This window comes from Notolepis coatsorum (genome assembly GCF_963971535.1).
Source record: "Notolepis coatsorum genome assembly, chromosome: 9".
In the NCBI taxonomy this organism is placed as follows: Eukaryota; Metazoa; Chordata; class Actinopteri; order Aulopiformes; family Paralepididae; genus Notolepis; species Notolepis coatsorum.
The window spans coordinates 134,418,129-134,438,057 of NC_140173.1; the positions used below are offsets into that span (position 1 = coordinate 134,418,129).

The 19,929-nt window shown below is 42.7% G+C and overlaps 1 protein-coding gene across 1 annotated transcript in view; it reads right to left on the reverse strand.

Moving 5' to 3' along the window:
- The window catches only part of LOC311234006 (uncharacterized protein), a 40,012-nt gene extending 27,185 nt beyond the window's left edge, over positions 1–12,827 (reverse strand). The window contains exon 1 of the mRNA XM_084321084.1: positions 12,736–12,827. The gene's annotated coding sequence lies outside the window, so the exon portion shown is untranslated. The remainder of the gene's footprint in view (positions 1–12,735) is intronic.
- Between the last annotated feature and the right edge of the window lie 7,102 nt (positions 12,828–19,929).

The window sequence follows — 19,929 nt, forward strand, 5'->3', positions numbered from 1 at the left end:
AGATATGAATCCACAGAGCTGGGGGACGGTACTGGACACTGAGGAAGGCCATTTATAAAATAGTTCCCCTTTAACGATTAACAATTAAGCATTAACAATAATTGTTTCTGTGGTAATATGTCTGCGGAAAGGTCAATTGTGTTGTAATTAGGGAAGGGAGGGGATTGAAGGGTGTCTTTTTTATTTTTGTCATGTGCTGTTGTTTGTATATATGTATGTTTGTGTAAAAGAAAAAATTTACAATAAAAACATTGTTTAAAAAAAGAATTATGAATGGCAATAGCGAATAAAGGAAATAACGATAATAAAAACGAGTTTACTCGTTGTTGGCGCTATTCGATTGGCGGGCAATAACGAGTAAACTCGTTTTTGGCGCAAGATGTGTTAAGCTGTATCGATAAGAGTAGTAGTATCGATAATATCCTAACGATACCCATCCCTACTCATTGCACCTTACCTAAGTTGTACCTCATCCCATTTCCCCATAGATTGTTTTGCTATAAATGATACAGCGATTAGCTCCATTACAGACTGCTTACTGGCAATAAATAAATGGATGAGTAAGAACTTCCTGAAACTAAACGAGAACAAAACTGAAATTCTAATTATCGGCTCCAAAACTAAAAAAGAAACATTAATAAAGAACCTGGGGGGACTAACCCCTTGGATCAAATCTGAGGTCACTAGAGTCTTGGGGTTATCATAGATTCAGAACTGAACTTCAATTCTCATATTAGCAAAGTGACGAAAACATCGTTCTTCCATCTCAGAAATATAGCAAAAGTACGACCATTTATTAATCAGAACGATGCTGAGAAGCTAATTCATGCATTCATATCTAGCCGGTTAGACTACTGTAATGCACTTTTCACAGGTCTCCCTAAGAAAACCACAGAGAGGCTTCAGCTAATCCAAAACTCTGCAGCCCGACTGCTAACTAGAACCAAAAGGAGAGAGCACATTAGTCCAGTCTTAGCTGCTTTACACTGGCTTCCTGTAACATTTAGAATTGACTTTAAGGTCCTTCTCCTTACATACAAAGCTCTAAATGGACAGGGACCTAGCTACATCGCCAACACTCTAATAAATTACACACCAGCAAGAACACTGCGATCATCAGCTGCTGGACTACTAGAGGCTCCCAGAAGCAGTCAAAAGAGGATCGGTAATGCAGCCTTTATCAACTATGCCCCAAAACTATGGAACAAACTACCATACAGGGAAGCCAACTCGCTAGACATCTTTAAAAGACAGCTTAAAATCTCTTTGCTCAGGCATTTCACTGATAGATATCTGCTACCACCTAGTGGCAAGAGGAAACATCAGGGATATCCTGACACAACTTGTATTTACCTGCACTATTCTTACCCTGCCTACTCTTATACACTGCCTATCAAATTCATGTGTCGGTTATTGCACTTTTTACTTCTTACTGATGACTATTTTTAAACTGAATCATTTTAAACTATTTTTATTATTTGCTAGATCCAAATGTGAAACACTGTGATTATTTGTATTACTGAATAGAGAGCCTATTAGGATGCTAGATCCTAATGTGAAACACTGTGATTTGCCATATCTTGCTATGCTCGCTCATGCCTGTATTTTTTATGTCCGTTCTATTTTATAATTTTTTGACTATTTTTAAACTGAATCATTTTAAACTATTTTTACTATTTGTGTTACTGAAAACTGTAAGCGGAGAGCCTATTGGGATGCTAGATCCTAATGTGAAACACTGTGATTCTACCTGTCTATCTTTTTATGCTCGCTTATGCCTGTATTTTTTACTGTTGTGAAGCACTTTGAACTGCAACCTCTGTATGAAAAGTGCTATACAAATAAAGTTATTATTATTATTATATTATTATAAAGGACAATCAAATCTAATCACTGGACTATTTTGCTCAACAGGTGCCTAGCTGTGGAGTTTGATGACGAAGTTACAAGCATATGTAAAGCTCAGTCTTTTTTATTGTTGTGCAACGAATCAAACAGAAAAAACGACAAAGAATTCGTCATTCTTGCAAGAATTTAAGATGAGTCCAATCTGGAGGTGACAACGAAGTTCCTAGAAATGCCCATATGCAATGTGGGTAATGCTGAGAACTTATGAGAAGTTATCCCAAGCATTCGTTGCAACAATTCGTTGCAACACTACTATCACCGACATCTAAGAAGGGAGATCCCCCCTTGAATGGCCCTTCTAAGGTTTCTCTCCTCCACATTGCCTGTGGTGCATTTTTTCCTATTGCTAGGTTTTAGTGAGTTTTTCCTTACCTTCGCGTGGGGTATGTCTGGGAGTGTTGCATTTATTTATTTTGCATTTATTTAAAAAAATTTGGACTTTATGGTGTTCTTGTTTTGTTCTTGACTTATTGTGATGTTTCTTCTTGACTTGTTTAAAGAAGACGTGTCCGGCCCATGGGGACATTAACGTGTGTTAACTTGTCGGGCCTTACAGAACAAGAAGGAGGGCTGCAGCGTTCTTGTAGTGTGAATCCAGTGTTTATTGAACAGTATATATATATATATTAGGGCTGACCCCTATCAGTCGATTAGTCGACTAATCGGTCGAAAGGAGCCGTAGTCGACTGGCCTACCTCTTAGTCGAATATCATTCTTTCCAAAAGACAAGAGGCCTAGGAGCGTGGCTAACGCTAATGGCACGCATACCAGAGGCTAACTGCCTACGAAAACAGGCTCAGAGGCACTGAAAGAGGATTTCACCCATCTAATGAACACACTAGACTAGACAAATATCAAGATGTATCCGTCAGTGGACCAATTGCATGCTTTTGCAGAGGACAAGAAGCCTTCAGTCGACTCCTTCAGACATTAAGCACCCCACAGCCCAAATGGAATGAAAAAAAAAAATATATATATTACTTTTTTTTTTAAGTCGACCAATAGTCGACTAATGGCAAATTTTGGCCAATCCTAGTCGACCATCCAAATCCTTTGTCGGGGACAGCCCTAATATATATATATATATATATATATATATATATATATATATATATATATATATATATATATATGAAGAGTGCCTGGAACTTCTTTGTTTTTACCTACAAAATATGTTCTTGTTTTCAGTGCAAAGAGTTGTGAGCTCTACAAGGAGTTTGTGGAGTTTACAGACTCAGACAACCTGAAGCTGCTGAGGTACTGCAGTACCAGATGGCTCAGCCTGAAGCTGCTGAGGTGCTGCAGGACCAGATGGCTCAGCCTGAAGCTGCTGAGGTGCTGCAGGACCAGATGGCTCAGCCTGAAGCTGCTGAGGTGCTGCAGGACCAGATGGCTCAGCCTGAAGCTGCTGAGGTGCTGCAGGACCAGATGGCTCAGCCTGAAGCTGCTGAGGTACTGCAGGACCAGATGGCATTTGTGAACGCATTTACTACTAATAATAATAATTAAATTAATTTATATAGCGCTTCTCAGTAACCCGAAGTCGCTGACAGTAGTCAGGAGCAAGAGTACAAACAAAGAAACGAAAGCAAAGAAACAAAAACAAAGAAACAACAAAGAAACAAAAACAAACGGCACATGAGACCATGGGGGGAACAGGGGAGACAGCATGAAAGCACAAAAAAGACTGGAGACAGACATCAATCAGGTTGGAGGGGAGGGGGGGGTTTAAGGGTGGGGGGGTTGAAGGCAAGGGAGAACAGGTGGGTTTTGAGGCGAGCTTTGAAGGTGGAGAGTGTAGGGGAGTCTCTGATGGACTGGGGGAGGGAGTTCCAGAGTCTGGGTGCAGTACGAGAGAAGGCCCGAGTTTTTAAGCTTGGATGTCGGGACAGTGAGGGAGGCAGTGGAGGAGGACCGGAGGGAACGGGTGGGGCGGTAGGGAAGAAGGAGATCAGTCAGGTAGGGGGGGGGCCAGGCTGTGGAGGGCTTTGAAGGTGAGGAGTAGTGTTTTAAAGTTTATGCAGTGTTTGATCGGGAGCCAGTGGAGGGAGTGGAGGACAGGAGTGATGTGTTCGCGGGACCGGGTGTTAGTGAGGAGGCGGGTGGCTGAATTTTGGACCATTTGCAGTTTATGGAGGGAGCGGGAGGTGAATCCAGTGAGGAGGGAGTTGCAGTAGTCCAGGCGGGAGGAGATGAAGGCGTGAATGAGGGATTCAGCAGCGGGGGGGGAGAGGCAGTGACCTGGTGAGGGTGGTTTTGGTGCCAATGATGAGAAGTTCAGTCTTGTCACTGTTCAGTTTGAGGAAGTTGTGGGTCATCCAAGTTTGGAGTTCGGTGATGCAGGATTCGATGTGACTGAGGGGTGGGCTGTGGGGGGATTGTGTACTGATGTAGATTTGGGTGTCGTCAGCGTAGCAGTGGAAGTTGAGGTGGTATTTACGGATGATGTGACCAAGGACTGAGCCTTGGGGGACCCCCTGTGTGACTGGGGAGGGGGAGAAGGTGTGGCCGGAGAGGGAGATGAATTGGTGTCTGTCTGTGAGGTAGGAGGAGAACCAGCCAAGTGCTGTGCCCTCAACACCCAGTTGGTGCAGCCTTTGGAGGAGGATGGAGTGACACACTGTGTCAAAGGCTGCACTGAGATCGAGTAGGATCAGGATGTTGAGGGCACCGGAGTCAGCGGAGATGAGGAGGTCGTTGATGACCTTAACCAGTGCAGTTTTGGTGCTGTGAGCGGGACGGAAGCCAGACTGAAGGGGTTCATAGAGGGTGTTGGACTGGAGATGGGAGGCAGCAATGCGTTCCAGTGTTTTAGAGAAAAAAGGAAGATTGGATATGGGGCGGTAGTTGGAGAGGCTGGATGGGTCAAGAGTGGGTTTTTTGAGGACAGGGGTGACAGCGGCGAGTTTATAGGGGGAGGGGACGTGGCCTAGGGATAGTGACAGGTTGAAAAGGGCGGTGAGGTGGGGGATGAGAGCAGGGAGGAAGGCTTTGGTGAGAGTAGTGGGTAGGGGGTCAAGGGAGCAATATCAATATCTTAAATTATGGCTGTGTCTAATCTGGCCGTCGCTTATCAATGACTTATTTGCAGTCAACATTGTTGAAACTAGGGATGCCCCGATCGATCGGCCAGCGATCGGCCGATATTCAGTATAAATATGAGATCGGTGAATGCCGATAATGCTTTATTTTCGCCGATCGTGAAAACCGATCTAAAAACATGATCCAATTCTCAGCGGAGTTTTCACTGGCTGACTTCTCTCTCAGCAGCTGCTGCTGCAGCGCACTACCCCTCCTCCTCCTCCTCCTCCCCCTGCCCCTCCCAGACTCATGTCAACAGAGGCTCCCTCCGTGAGACCTATGAGCTAACGTTAGCTACCTAGCTAACGTTACTGTTTAAACAAAACTACACAGTCAACTATTCACTTTAGTTTAATACATGATGCATTGTCTAACTGGCTAGCTACTGATAGCTCCTGATATCAACAAATGCGCATTTCAGTTTAAGAATGATAGGGATGCACCAGCATGAGACCTCCGTTAGCTAGGTAGCTAACGTTAGCTCACGTTAGATCACTGTTTAAACTAAATGACCCAGTAAACTAAATAGTTCACTTTATTTTAATACATGATGCATTGTCTAACGTCATCTAGCCGGCTAGCAATAGCTACAGATAGCTCCTGATATCAATGTCTTATTATAACATAATTGACATTATTCGTTTTTGCAGCTGAACATTGGCTAATTAGCTATCATGCTTCATAACACTGCGAAGATGGCAATGCTGAATGTGATTTGACCAAAGCAGAGTATACACACACAGTCACAGACAGTGGAGCTGTTTGCAGATAGCGAGCATTTTGACTTGTTGCGTGGTGGCGATGTCTCGCAGATAATACAACTACAAGTATAATTATATAATATATATATAAAAAAATTATATATATATTTTTTTTTTATAAAAACCAAAAACGATCGGTATCGGCCGATATGGCTCATAGACGATCGGTATCAAAAAACTTGATCGGGGCATCCCTAGTCAAAACGGATTTTTTTTTTTTTTTTAATAATCGGTTCATTTCCGTTTTATACCATTTTGAAAAACGCTTGTTTCTTGAAACTTCCAGAAGATTTCAGAAGATTCTGTGATAAACGCCCTTTACTGTAATACACAAAACAAACACGTTGTCATTTTTCGGCCTATTTATGAATCGTTTTCAAATAAACGCTAGATTATCGATAGTATATGTGTACTTATGCACGTTATAGAAGCGGGCTGAACAATCTAATCTCTTATTTCCTGATCCACGCACACACACACACACACACACACACACACACACACACACACGTTGATATCTCTGTGAAAAAATATCTGATTATCCTAAGACTGGTCAAATAGATTGGGCTGACCTTCAAAGCTTTTTTTGGCAATCGAAGCTTCGGGGCCAAGCTTCGATTTTAATTCGAAGCTTCAAAAAATAAAAAATAAATATATATATATATATTTTTTTTATCTTATGTTGTGGACTTGTACAGCACTTTGGTAAACTTTGTTGTTTTTAAATGTGCTCTATAAATAAAGTGGGTTGGATTAATTAATTAAGTAGCCCCTTTCGTGACTGTGACACAGCCAACAAGGTTTCACTCGGCTGCGCTGCCTGGGTGCAGTGGGGCTGCTCTCACAGCCAACGACATGACATTACATAATTATGTTGCAACCTTCGTCTATCAAGCAAACAATTATATAAATATTTATATGTAGTTGATAGAGACAAAGGCAGAATTCGACTTAATTAAGCATGTTTTATTAAGACATATTTTTATATGGGTCGGGACACTTTAAAAAAGCAGCACAATGAACACAAATCTTAAATAACAAACGGCATTGCTTCGCTTCTTCGTTGACATGTCTGCTGCACATGTCCTTGTTGTTTTCAACACAGATAATCTCCACGTGCTTGTTGTAGAGAGGTGGAGTCGAGGCGCCGCTTACTTTCGTTTCATTGGAATGGAGGCGGGAAGGCGCCGCTTACTTTCGTTTCATTGGAATGGAGGCGCAAGATTTGAGGCAAAAAAAATAAATACAAAAAAAGTATACAAAAAAATAAACTTTTTTTTTTATGTTCGAAGCTTGTGCCATCGAACGAAGCTTCGAAGTATTTAAGACAGCCCATTAGATTCCTTACCTCAGATCAGATGTTCTCCAAAAAGATTATTCCAATTCCTGATCGCCATTCCAAATATCGATCGCGTTTATTGATCCAACGCTGGGTGGTCGAAACACCGATTCCACGCTGTTCTGATGGTCCAGAAGAATCCGATCTTCTCGGGTGACTTGTCTGAGAAGTAAAATGAGGAAGCGGGATTTCCCCCCCCCCCATGCTTTTCATTCAGTCTAATCCAATGGGGTGCAGTACCACAGGGAGAGACGATAGGGGCCGGTATTTTCCCAATGGAGCTCAGAGAGAGTTCCAGTGGTAACGGGAGGCTAGATTGATGAAATATGAATGGAAATCGCGTAGGGCTGGGCGATATGGCCTAAATATGATATCACGATATTTTCTGACCTTTCGGCGATACACATCACGATGTTTTTCTTTTTTACCCCAAACAATTCATTATGAGGCTTACCAAGACAGTATTTGAGTTTGCAAGCTAACATTAAAGACAAAATAAAATACCCATGCATTTAGCATTTTTATATTAGATTTAGATTATTAGATTATATATTGCATATGAGATATTATATGATTTAGATATGAAATATGATGAATTGAAAATGGGGGACCCTGATGTAAACAAGACTAAAGTATTTCTCTGGTCTGCATCCCCTTAACAATTGTATGTATTGAGCTGTACTGTACCCATTCTGCAATATGTTAAAGTTTTAAATCAATCAATCAATAAATAGCATTTTAGCATTTTTATGAAACTACTGTATATATGTATGTCTCTAAATGTTTTGATGAATTGAAAATGGAGGACCCTTATGTAAAAAAGCCGAAAGTATTTTTCTGGTCTTCATCCTCCTGTACTGTATTGTACCCATTCTGCAACCTTTTAATAAAGTTTTCATTCATTCATTCTGACGGAAACATAATCATTTTGATTGACAGTCGAGTCTGCCAATGACGTCACACCGCTTGCACCCGCCCTGCTGTTCTTAGCACCAATCGGCAAGCGTTATTCGTTTTTGACTTCCTGAATGTCCCGTGTGCTGAACATCAACAAAGCTACTAACGTTAGCTCCCCGCGGCCGTCGAGTAGGAGACCAGTGCTTCACAGGATGACTAAATGAGGCATAATGATTTTACTACAACGAATGTTATAATAAAAGCCTTTCCATACATCTGTCTGATTGAAAACTTTATTAACAGACCGCGGAATGGGCATATCTCAGCACAGGCTGAGATATGAACGAGTAACGTGTGGCAGCGTTTCCGTTAGCCGGTAATTACCGGTATTTGACCGGCAAAATCTGTTGAAGTCCGACATATTTAATCTCTCCGGTCATAATGTCCGGTGAAAATAATTCCCTCTAAACACAATTAGATTATTTGAATTGTATTAAAATAGGCTAAAATTAAATAGCCTATGCGATTAACGAAACAATCATTACATTTGTCGTTGCTTCACCAAGCAGCTGGTCTAATAATGACATCCTTTTGTCAGCGCGAGCTGGCTGCTGATATATTTGCGAGAAGCATGGCTTGGCAGGGTGCAGTACTCCAATTCAGCCATTGGCAATTCAGCTGTTGGGTGGGGGCGCTGCTGACACCGCTGCTCTGCTCTGCCTGCTCCATGCTTCACGTAAATATATCAGCAGCCAGCTCGCGCTGACAACATGATGTCATTATTAGACCGGCTGCTTGGTGAAGCAACGACAAATGTAATGATTGTTTCGTTCATCGCATAGGCTATTTAATTTTAGCCTATTTTAATACAATTCAAATAATCAAATTGTGCTTAGAGGGAATTATTTTCACCGGACATTATGAGCAGCACCAAGTCGTTGGGAGGTGGAGATATACATCACGGCGCAAACCCACGATAATGTTGCCGTCTCTCTCTGCCAAATTTCTCAGTTCTTCGCTTGATATAATTAATACAAATGTCCAATATAACGGAATTCGTTAGCTCATAAAAATGTGATTATAACAGACTGCTGTTTATTAAGGTCGGGCAGACTGCCCACCGACACCTCAAGTCGGCAGCAGCACGAAGTCTCGAGGGACTTATTTTATTTGGAATATATTAATGACTGTATATACGCAAAAGTAGCCTAGTTTTAAGTTAAAATATTTTAAATGCCTTGATGATGTCATTCTTTATATAGGCCTATCAATTGTTTTTAAGCTCAATAAACTCTGACCGGAATTTATCCCATTTGTCCGGTGGATTGAAATCTACCGGACACTCAGACCTGCAAAAAAAAATTCTAACGGAAACCCTGACGTGTGGACAGATTGACGCGACACAATCCTCTTGGGCAAAACATCACGATATCCACGATACGTTGAAAAAGTGTATCGTTAATGAACTGTACCCGATATTTATATAATATCGTCATATCGCCCAGCCCTAAAATCGCGGGGCCTACTAATCACCCCAAAGTACCAGAAAATACCCCAAAGTACCCCAAAATACCCCAAAGTACCCCAAAATACCCCAAAGTACCCTAAAATACCCCAAAGTATCTAGGTCGTCCTCGGACGGGCCCTCCATCGGTGCTTCCAGTCATCCCGATCCTCCATGCATCTGACTAGCTCGTTGGTGCTTTCTGTTCCCGCATCTCTCCTGAGTACGTCCACGTAGGTTAACGTGGGACGTCCTCGTGATCAATGCCCGTGTGTTGGTTCCCACAGCACAAGTTTGCTGGTTGGCATCTCATGGTGTCTCTGGCAGTGACCTGCCAGACTCATTCTCCTGACTGCCACTTTATTGCTCACCTTTAGCACCCCCCCATACAAGTTTGCATTAGTGACATGCTCATCCCTGTTGATGTTGAGCACCACACACACGCATCATTCTGGTGTAGCACCCATCCAAGGACTTCTGCAGGGTGGGCTTCAAGGTCCAGCATTCACTGCCATACAAAAGGACAGACTCAACTGTTGCATGAAAGAAGTTGAGCTTGATTTGACGGGGGAGGTTGGATTTCCACACACTGATCATGCCGTTCGGAGCCCTCCACGCAAGTGCCTTCCTCACTTTAAGGTCTTGCTCGGACGAGTTGACCCACGAGCCCAGGTACTTGAAATCACTGACTTCCTTTAGAGCAGAGCCTCCTGTTGTCCTTAGAGGTGGATGATCCGGGAGGATGTTATACATTATGACCTTGGTTTTCTTGGCATTTAGTCTAAGGCCAACCTTGGCGCACTCCGTCTCCACTCTGCACAGGAGTTCCTGTGCCTGCTCCACCTGGTCAGAGAGCAGGCTGATGTCGTCCGCGTAGTCAAGGTCTGTTAGGACTATGGCGGGGTGTCATCTCGATCTCCTTGGGGTTATTGTGAGACCAAGTTCCTGCTCCCGTCCATTGATGGCCTTCCTGAGCGCATAGTCGAGGACTATGACGAAAAGGAAGGGGGCAAGGGTGTCCCCTTGCATCACTCCAGCCAGGATGTCAAATTCTTCACTGTTGCCGTCTGGGGTTACCACCTTGGCCCTTGTACCCAAAGTATACCCCAAAATACCCCAAAGTACCCTAAAATACCCCAAGGTACCCCAAAATACCCCAAAGTATACCCAAAAGTACCAGATAATACCCCAAAGTACCCCAAAGTACCCTAAAATACCCCAAAGTACCCGAAAATACCCCAAAGTATACCCCAAAATACCCCAAAGTACCCTAAAATACCCCAAAGTACCCTAAAATACCCCCAAAGTACCCCAAAAATACCCCAAAATACCAGAAAATACCCCAAAGTACCAGAAAATACCCCGAAATACCCCAAAGTATACCCCCAAAATATCCCCAAAGTACCAGAAAATACCCCAAAGTACCCCAAAATACCCCAAAGTATACCCCAAAATACCCCAAAGTATACCCTAAAATACCAAAAGTATCACGAAATACCCCAAAGAACCTCAAAGTTCCCCAAAGTATACCTCAATGTACCACAAAATACTGGCTGAGAGGTAGAGCAGGTCAACTAATGATCATATGGTCAATGGTTTGGTCATTGGTTTGAATCCCAGCTCCTTCTGTTCACATGCCGAAGTGTCCTTGGGCAAGACACTAAACCCCAAATTGCTCCCAATGAGTCTGGCTGCCATTGCTCTGTGAGTGCATGTGTGAATTCGTGAAGGACAGGCAATTATAAAGCTCTTTGTGCAGGTAGGAAAGCGCTATAGTCCATTTCCCATTCCCAAAGTACCACATATTTTCAAAACAAATGTTTATTTTAATATATTATAATCTCCAAATGTAATAACATCTGTATTGAACACTGAACAGTATAAAAAAAATGTATCAAATCTTTTTTTATTTAAAATTTTCAACAATCATTTCTGTTTGGAAGCCTGGGAAAGTCTCCAGAGAATAGTAAATCATAGTTGTTGTTGTCATCATCTTGTCTGAAATTGTTTAAGTTAACCATGTTGTCTTGGTCACACTTCCTTTTGTCATTGACTTTAATTGTTGTCTTAGTTGTGTCATGGTTGTCTTCAGTGTTGGCACGTTTTCTGGTTGGAAGCCTTGGAAAGTCTTCTTCACTGAATAGTGAAGGTATGTTCATGCATGCTCAAAAGAGATTTGATTTCGTTTTTTCAATTTTTTTCTATATGTTCTTTTTTTAAGATGACAGAATGTCCTGTTATGTTGTCATGTACAACATGTTGTCTCTTTTCTTCCGTCATTACTGGAATTTGTTCAACATTTTTATACTGTTCTGTTATTATTGTTGTTGATGTTGTGTTATTGTTGAAAATTTAAAATAAAAAGATTTGATCAACATTTATTTTATACTGTTTGTTCAGTGTTCAATACATTACAGATGTTATTACATTTGGAGATTATAATATATTAAAATAAACATTTGTTTTGAAAATATGTGGTACTTTGGGAATGGGAAATGGACTCCACATATATAGCACTTTCCTACCTGCACAAAGAGCTTTATAATTGCCTCTCCTTCACCAATTCACACATGCACTCACAAAGCAATGGCAGCCAGACTCATTGGGAGCAATTTGGGGTTCAGTGTCTTGCCCAAGGACACTTCGGCATGTGAACAGAATTGATTGATTGAAACTTTATTAACAGATTGCAGAATGGGTACAATACAGTATGGCTCAATACACACAATTGTTAAGGGGATGCAGACCAGAGAAGGACTTCTTGTTTACATCACGGTCCCCCATTTTCAATTCATCGTAACATTTATGTATGAATTGTAAAATATTTCAATAAATATGAACATGTTAATGCTATACTACTACATAAAGTGAATTTATACTGAATTTGTCTTACGCTTCCATTATTTTAATGCAGGGATGTTCACAGCATTTCACTTTCAACCAGGTATCTGATTAATTTAATGTACTAGCAACTAGTAGTTCACCCAGTCCTTGTTGGACTGATAAGTGGTTGCCTAGTGGAGATTTAGGATTCACTGTGTACCCTTGCCTATTATTGATTGATTCACGTTAAACAACCTCCGTGGCCGTGTGTGCAAAATACATGTGCATTTAGGTCCCAAACGGATATATCCCGAATAGCCCCCACATTAGCTGCATGCTGCATTGTCCTAATATTACACGAATTAACACATATTGATTTGAATGACGAATAAAGTACTTTTGCGACAGAGGATCTCACCAACCTGTTCTGCGTTTCGGGCCGAAGTCCAACAGCTTGCGCTGGCGGTCAATCTCCTCTTCATACTGTATTATGGTTCTTTCAAATGCCCCAAATATCTCCTCTGCAGCCGCAGTTAATCGCTCATTGACTAATATTTTCAGTATTTGTATTCTAGCCATATTTAGAGAGGAACGAGAGGTAACAGATGAAAACAACAACAGCTGTAACGACTTGGCTAGCTGGCACCAGCAAACGGTCGCGCAGGACTGACGTCATCGGGGTAAAGTCGTGGTAAACTATAGAACTAAGTTCCATGATACCTTTCACATGTTATGGTGCAAAGTGAACCACTAATATAGTCTAGGGGTACACTGAGTGTACTGCCCGCAACATTTAGGAAATTATAGTGTGTACCCTCTGCAAATATTTTAAATATTCTTGACTGCAGGGGAGACATCAACTCAAACATCAACTTGAATCTTGAAACCTGTTTGTGTCTTCTTCACTGCCAAGTTCATACTATTCTGTAATAGATGAGTGCTTGAATTGTGACAGAACTGCAGGAATGTTCACTGTTAATACTGATATTATAATAACCGATAAGCATAATCAGCATTTATTTCTAAGTTTGGCACAGTGACTACAGTAGCTTCCCGCCAAGTGCAAATTTGCCTAAAACATAATATTATCATTGGCTTCCTATTGTGATTCTGGGTGAGGTAGAATATAATGCATCATGTCTTCTTCAGAATTAGCTGTTCTATTCAGAGCGGGCGGGGGGGGGGGGGGGGGTTGTTAATACAAAATAAGGGCCCCATATTTGAACATGAAAACGGACCCCCTGAACCTTCCCTCCCCTATGAATGCAGACGAGCTGAAGGCCACTATCAAAGCAACCTGGGCTTCCGTAACACCTCAGCAGTGCCACAGGCTGATGGCCTCCATGCCACGCCACATTGATGCAGTAATTCATGCAAAAGGAGCCCAGAGCAAGTATTGAGTGCATATACATGAACATACTTTTCAGAAGGCCGACATTTCTGTATTAAAATAAAAATGTTTGATTATGTAATTCCTTTAAACCTCGTACGAGGCTCCCCTATAAATATGGGAATGACAGGACTCCCCGTGCTGCTACCTGGAGGTATGACAGTGGAGAGGACAGTCACACATACCTGGTCGCATCTCTCTACCCTTCCCTAAGGAAACTGTAAAAGAAGGAAGGGTCATTATTACATCACTGTGTAGTAGTGCATGAACACACATTGGTGCCAAGTGTGGGAACTTTCAGTTCGGCCAACATTGAATTAAATGGTACCGCCATCTCCTCGTTTATGACCAGTCATAAATCATTTAAACAGGTTATTACCTCGGATGTCAGAATCATCAGCAATTTGTTGCCTTGTTAATTAGCTAACGTTTGATATTTTGGTTGATGTATTATTTCCGCAGATAGCTTGTAGGCGGCACGGTGGTGTAGTGGTTAACACTGTCGCCTCACAGCAAGAAGGTCCAGGGTTCGATTCCCGCTTGGGGACCAGGTTTCCGCGATGCCAGCTACCCAGGTGGGGTATCTCCGGGGCGCGTGTTGCTTTCTAACAGCGGAGGAGTGCAAGAATGTGACAATTTGACCATGTGACCGCGGGAGAGCGGCAGTGCGGAAATAGGCTGTCTATTGCCATTCTCTAAGACAAACTCTAACCTTAACCAGCTCCTTAACAGCGCCTAAACTTAACCGTTCTAACCTTAACCAACTCCGAAACAATGCCTAACCTTAACCTTAACCATGCCTAACCTTAACCGGCGAAAGAATACACGTTAAAAAAAAAAATTTTGATGGGATTCGAACTTGTCAACAACGGACCGCAGGACCGCTGCGCTGCCAGGTGAGCTGAGCTTCGAAATCAAAATCATGCCGGATTAGTGCGGTTACATAATGCCGCAAGCTCTGCTGCTCCGCTCCGCGGTTGCCGCGCCTGCCGCGGGGCGTGTCGCAGCCAATCAGGGAAAACGCGGAAGCAACGGCAGCACTGCTCCGCTGTTATTAAGCAATAGGCCTCCCGGGCCTTTCTGTGTGGAGTTTGCATGTTCTCCCCGTGCTCGCAAGCGTCCCCCCCCCCCCCGATAAGAGAAACCCAATGGAAAAACTTGCTATCAACACATGCTGTTGATAAATACCAATTGTTCTTACTGTCTATGCTCGTGCACGATTCTAAGTATTTGCATACAGAACCGCCCCTAATTAACCATAATATGGTAATTAAACACCCCATGGGAACATGCCTGTTTGTGGAATGTAGAATAATGACTAAGCGAACTATATTATGAGAAACTTCACAGAGTGAGATTGATCATGGAGGTAATCTAACCAACAAATTAAGGTAGAAAGCATTTCAATGTGAACAATCTTATTTGGAAACATGACACACAATAATAGTATTTTGCTTTTTATTTTAAACAATATTTAATTGTATGATTTTAAATATTTGTGCGCCGGGAGCCAAGGGTGTTGACTGACGCTGTCCTACAGAACCAGCACATTGACAGAAATAAATGACAAGCTGACACGACATTTGCACTGTAATGACTGAAATGAACGAGTCACTGAAGCAAATTGCTGCCCGTGCAATCCAATGGAGAATAAAAACTCGTAACCACTATTTTGCGCTTGCGTTTGAGTCATTGTGATAATCATACTGGAAAATAAACACCTTTTTTGTTTAGGTTTTTTTTTTTTAAGTTAGATTAAGACCTCGCCAGGGGAGACTTACTTAAAACTGCTGTAATGATCCTCTTGATCAACTGAATTGCTGCAGCATTTGGATGTGGATGTTCTGCGTCTGACCCCCGTGCCAAAAGTGTGCCTGTTATAATTGTGATCCTGTTGGGTTGGTCAGTCATTAACTATGGCTTCAGTGGATAACCCTGATCACCTGCATTTAAGTGATATTTTAATTACAGATAATAACATTACAATTTAATTAAATACAATTAGGCCTGAACGAGTTGTGCGTTCCTCCCGGCCACAACGACATGTATCAGCCAAATACGCATCGCAGATTATTATGTACATTGACTGAGTGGAATCCCTTTCTATTCACATAACTGATTTTGTTTATTGATGGAGCTTTGACAGCTACATGGTTACAGTCTATTGCTCGATCCATCTCCAATATCACACTGGACCGTGCCGGTGGCCAAAGATCCCAGGGTGGAGAGGACTTGAATGTGCACGGGATGGAATTCGTGCATTTTGTTGCACACTCCAATTTGGGTCCCAAATTGCGGTAAAGAATTTGTGAGAATGTGTCTCGGATAGCAGACTCTATTATGTTCGCTCTGCAAATACAGTAGACTGCCCTATCTCTGAAAACACGCTCCCCGCAGAGCACACCTCATGAGAATTATTCTGATAATAACGCAAGATAAACCATGCTGCATTCATTCAGAAAGACCTATTCCAAATGCTATTTATCGGGTTTGACAAGGACTCTAGCCACCCAAACAACTGCCTCTTTGCACTGCTGCAGTCAGGCAAGCGCTACCGGAGTCTCATGGCCAGCACAGAGAGAATCAAAGGAGCTTCTATCCCCAGGTCATCAATGTAACATAATTCATCCATTCTACATTCATTGCACACAACATCCACATGCACACACTTACACATAAGCTCACAACACACTAAGTGGCTGGCTTGAGAGATGGACTGAGTAACATTAGCTAGACAGCGATGTAAGTTAAAGTTGGTAGCTAACGTTATATATCGATAACGGTGTCAGTGTTTCAGATAGTAAGGTGGAGAGTTACAGGATAATGTTAGTTTGATAATGGTGTCAGTGTTTCAGATAGTGAAACTTGCATATTACTAAGTATTTACTAGCCAAGATATTGTGTAAGTTGGCGTGGCGCAACCAAAATAACTAGTTTGAAACTAGCTAGTAACAACTAAAGGTTTAGTAAAGACTAAATGTTTGCATAGTAATGCCTTATGCCAAACTGGTGCAACCCAGTCCAGTATAACAAGTAGATTGTGTAGTATTTATTTTTAAACGCTTTCCAGACTACACTAATAACATTGGCCAAATATATATATAATATCAAAGCTCTGTAAAAAGATTTAATTGAATTGCTGCCACTCAAACTGAGTAGATATAAAACTGATATCAGTTTTTGTTTCAATATATATTCAATATTTTCTTTCTTTCTAGAGTAACAGCAACAGGTATCCTAGGTTTGTTACCAGGGTAACAGAGAGGAAGTGACGTCTGTGAAGGTGCAGGGTGTTCCAAATGGAGGAATTGTGTCGAGGGAAGTTCCCTTAACCGACATTCCCTGAACAGAGAGTAGAGAGTACTAGTTCCAAGAATTGCACACCATTTATCTTTGTATCACAAAATTATGATTAACCATCCTGGTTTGAAGTTGCAAGAAAGTCGATTGCCACACGTTTGAGATGTTAAATTAACACAGCTAAGCTAGTTTGTACCGAACACTAAATGGGTACTGTGTGCTCAAATGTTAGTGTGGTAAATATTGAGTTGAATTTCATAAATAACCTTGTATACTGGTTAGCAGAAGTGGTTGCAGGGCTAAATAGATAATGTGACCAGATTAGTAAAAGGTCACACCTCTGTATGGTAAAGGCCCAAAAGGTCAAAGAGTATTCACACCCCCCCTCGTGAGACAAGACCCAACACAGCAACCACACGGACGGGGGCCACCAGCAGAACCCCTCTGTGCTCAGCGGGGGACCACACGGACGGGGGCCACCGACGGGCCCCCTCTGTCTCTGTCCCATCACGTCGCCACAACCCAGGGGGGGGGGGGGGGGCTGCCAGCCCCCACAGAAGACGCCCACGGACCAACTGTATTATAGTATATAAGAGGAGACAAATTGGTAGTTGAGGAGCCCTCAGACCGGACCAACCCCAGGGGTCTGTTGGGCTCCACCGCTCCTTCCACCAGAGAGAGACTGTGCTGCTTTTTATGTGAGTAAATCATGGACCCTTGGTTGGTTAAAATAGAATGTAAAGATACTTATCTTAGAAACCAGGCTTACTCATATAAAAAAGGGGGCCTACAGTAAATTATGTATGTTCAAATTATGTTACCAAGTGACTGTTTATGTACATTATTGAGGTTTGAGAATGCAAACCTGATTGTGATTTCTGTACAACAGACTGCCCTGTTAATGTTCTCTGATAATCTTTTGTATGTGAAAGGCAACCTTTTATTCACTCTTGGCCCTGGCTCAAATAAATCAGCTGAGTTGAACTACAGTTCTGGTTTGTCTGGCGTACACGTTTATTCCTCATCTGCTTAAGTCAGATGAGGAGATCAACAATTCTATCACGTATGATCCCTTTCTCCTCCTTCCAGATAATCAATCTCGTTGTATTGTACTACAATAACCTCAAATTATTGTAGAAGTTCTGTGGGAATTTACCACAGAAATGGTGTCGTTCTTCCCACCCTTTGTGTCTCCCCCTGAAAAGGTGCGGTAGGGTCTTGTCATATCAAATCTGGACCTTGCTGTGTGTTGGGGACACGGGGCAAAGAGCTGGGGTGTTGCTGCGTTTGGAGTTATAGACGAGGGGCTTGTTGTCTGAAATGGAGGGGAGAGAGACACAGGATGGAAGTTGGTTGTGTACGCCACTTGTTGGGACCCACGGTGAATATGGCTTTTGCATGCAGGGTTGGGGGAGCGGTGTCTTAGGTTAGGATGTCCGGAGGTATGAAGATCGCGCTTGTTGTGCAGTGAACATGCAAACGTGGGCTTTTTATGTTTGTATGTTTGTTCAGACACAGGAGGCCGGTCTCGGCCTATGCGGGCCACGGGGGTTGAGTTGGGACTCGTATGGAATATACTTTATGAACTATACGGGGGGGGTTGCACCAAGAAGAGACGGCATGTCGTGGGATTTTGTGTATTGGTGGCGCAGACTATTTGATCATGATGTAATGGTGGGGCGTCGCATGACGGCAGGTAAAAGGCTTTTCTGGCTAGGAAGCACGGTTATCTGGTGTGTACGACAGGGGCGCGTTCTGAGTATATAATTGCCCGTAATTGTTCTCAGGAAGGGGGCGCGGGTAAGTTGGGGAGATTTGATTGTTCTGTAATGGAAAGAGAGCTGTGTCCGATGAGCGTTATGACCCTGCTTATAGTCACAGATAGCGGGATGGGGACCGTGAGTGAGGACGGTATGGGCATAAATGCGTCGGGCTCGATGTAGAGAAGAGCTCTGTTAACTATTCAGAACATGCAAGTCGGTATGGTAAAGATGAGTGGAACCTGGCATGATCAGCGCAGGGGGTCTGTGCGATTGCAGGATTAAAACGTAGTAATTAATAGAAGATAAGGGTGCCGGCGTGTTCGAGAAGGCTCGGATGGACGGACTGAAGTCAGGGACCAGTCGGCCTAATTTAAATGAAGGTATATATGTCGTCCTTAGGCATAGTATCGAACGGATCGGGGGGTCCTTTTTAATCTTGAGCGAAACCGGCCTGTTGATTCGATTACGTTCGCTGTGATACAAAAACGATTCGGTCGAAATGACTGATAAGTACTTAATGGTTGTATGGGGGACTATGGCTATGGTTAGGAATTGTATGGGGGACTATGGCTGTGGTTAGGAATGATTGGCGAAACGTAGGAGCTTATTGTTGTTTTGTTATGATATTTTAATGACCAACGAACATATGTTTGAGGCGAGTCCTACTGGTGGTTGGGGCTAGCTAGCTTAGCTCTGTGGAAGAGTCCGCGGTGAAACTGGGAACGTTACGAGGGCGTTATGAGGGAATTGATTAAACACTGTGGCGGCGATTGCAGGTAAGAGGCGAATCTAGACGTAGACTGGAGAGATTGTGGCCGTTTTGAGGGTTATTATTGATGCGGTAGCGATAGTGTATGATATTAAGAAGTCGCTGCTTGATGACGTCATGGTGTTGTGGAGAGTGTGTAACGTTCGCGGTGCTATGAAGTGAGGCGGAGTAGGTAGGAGAAAGGATTCGTGTTGAACTATGTGTGCGGCGTTGGTTTGTGTGAATGTTTTAAAAATTATTTTCTGTTAGAGTGGTTGGTTATTTTAAGCTTGTGTGAGTTGTTTATGCTTTGATTGATACTGAGCGAATTGCGTGGATGAACGGATCTTGGAAGGCACGGCTCCCGTGAGGGCCTTGAACGTCGCATTAGAGCTGGCTAAGCTAGTTAGCTTGC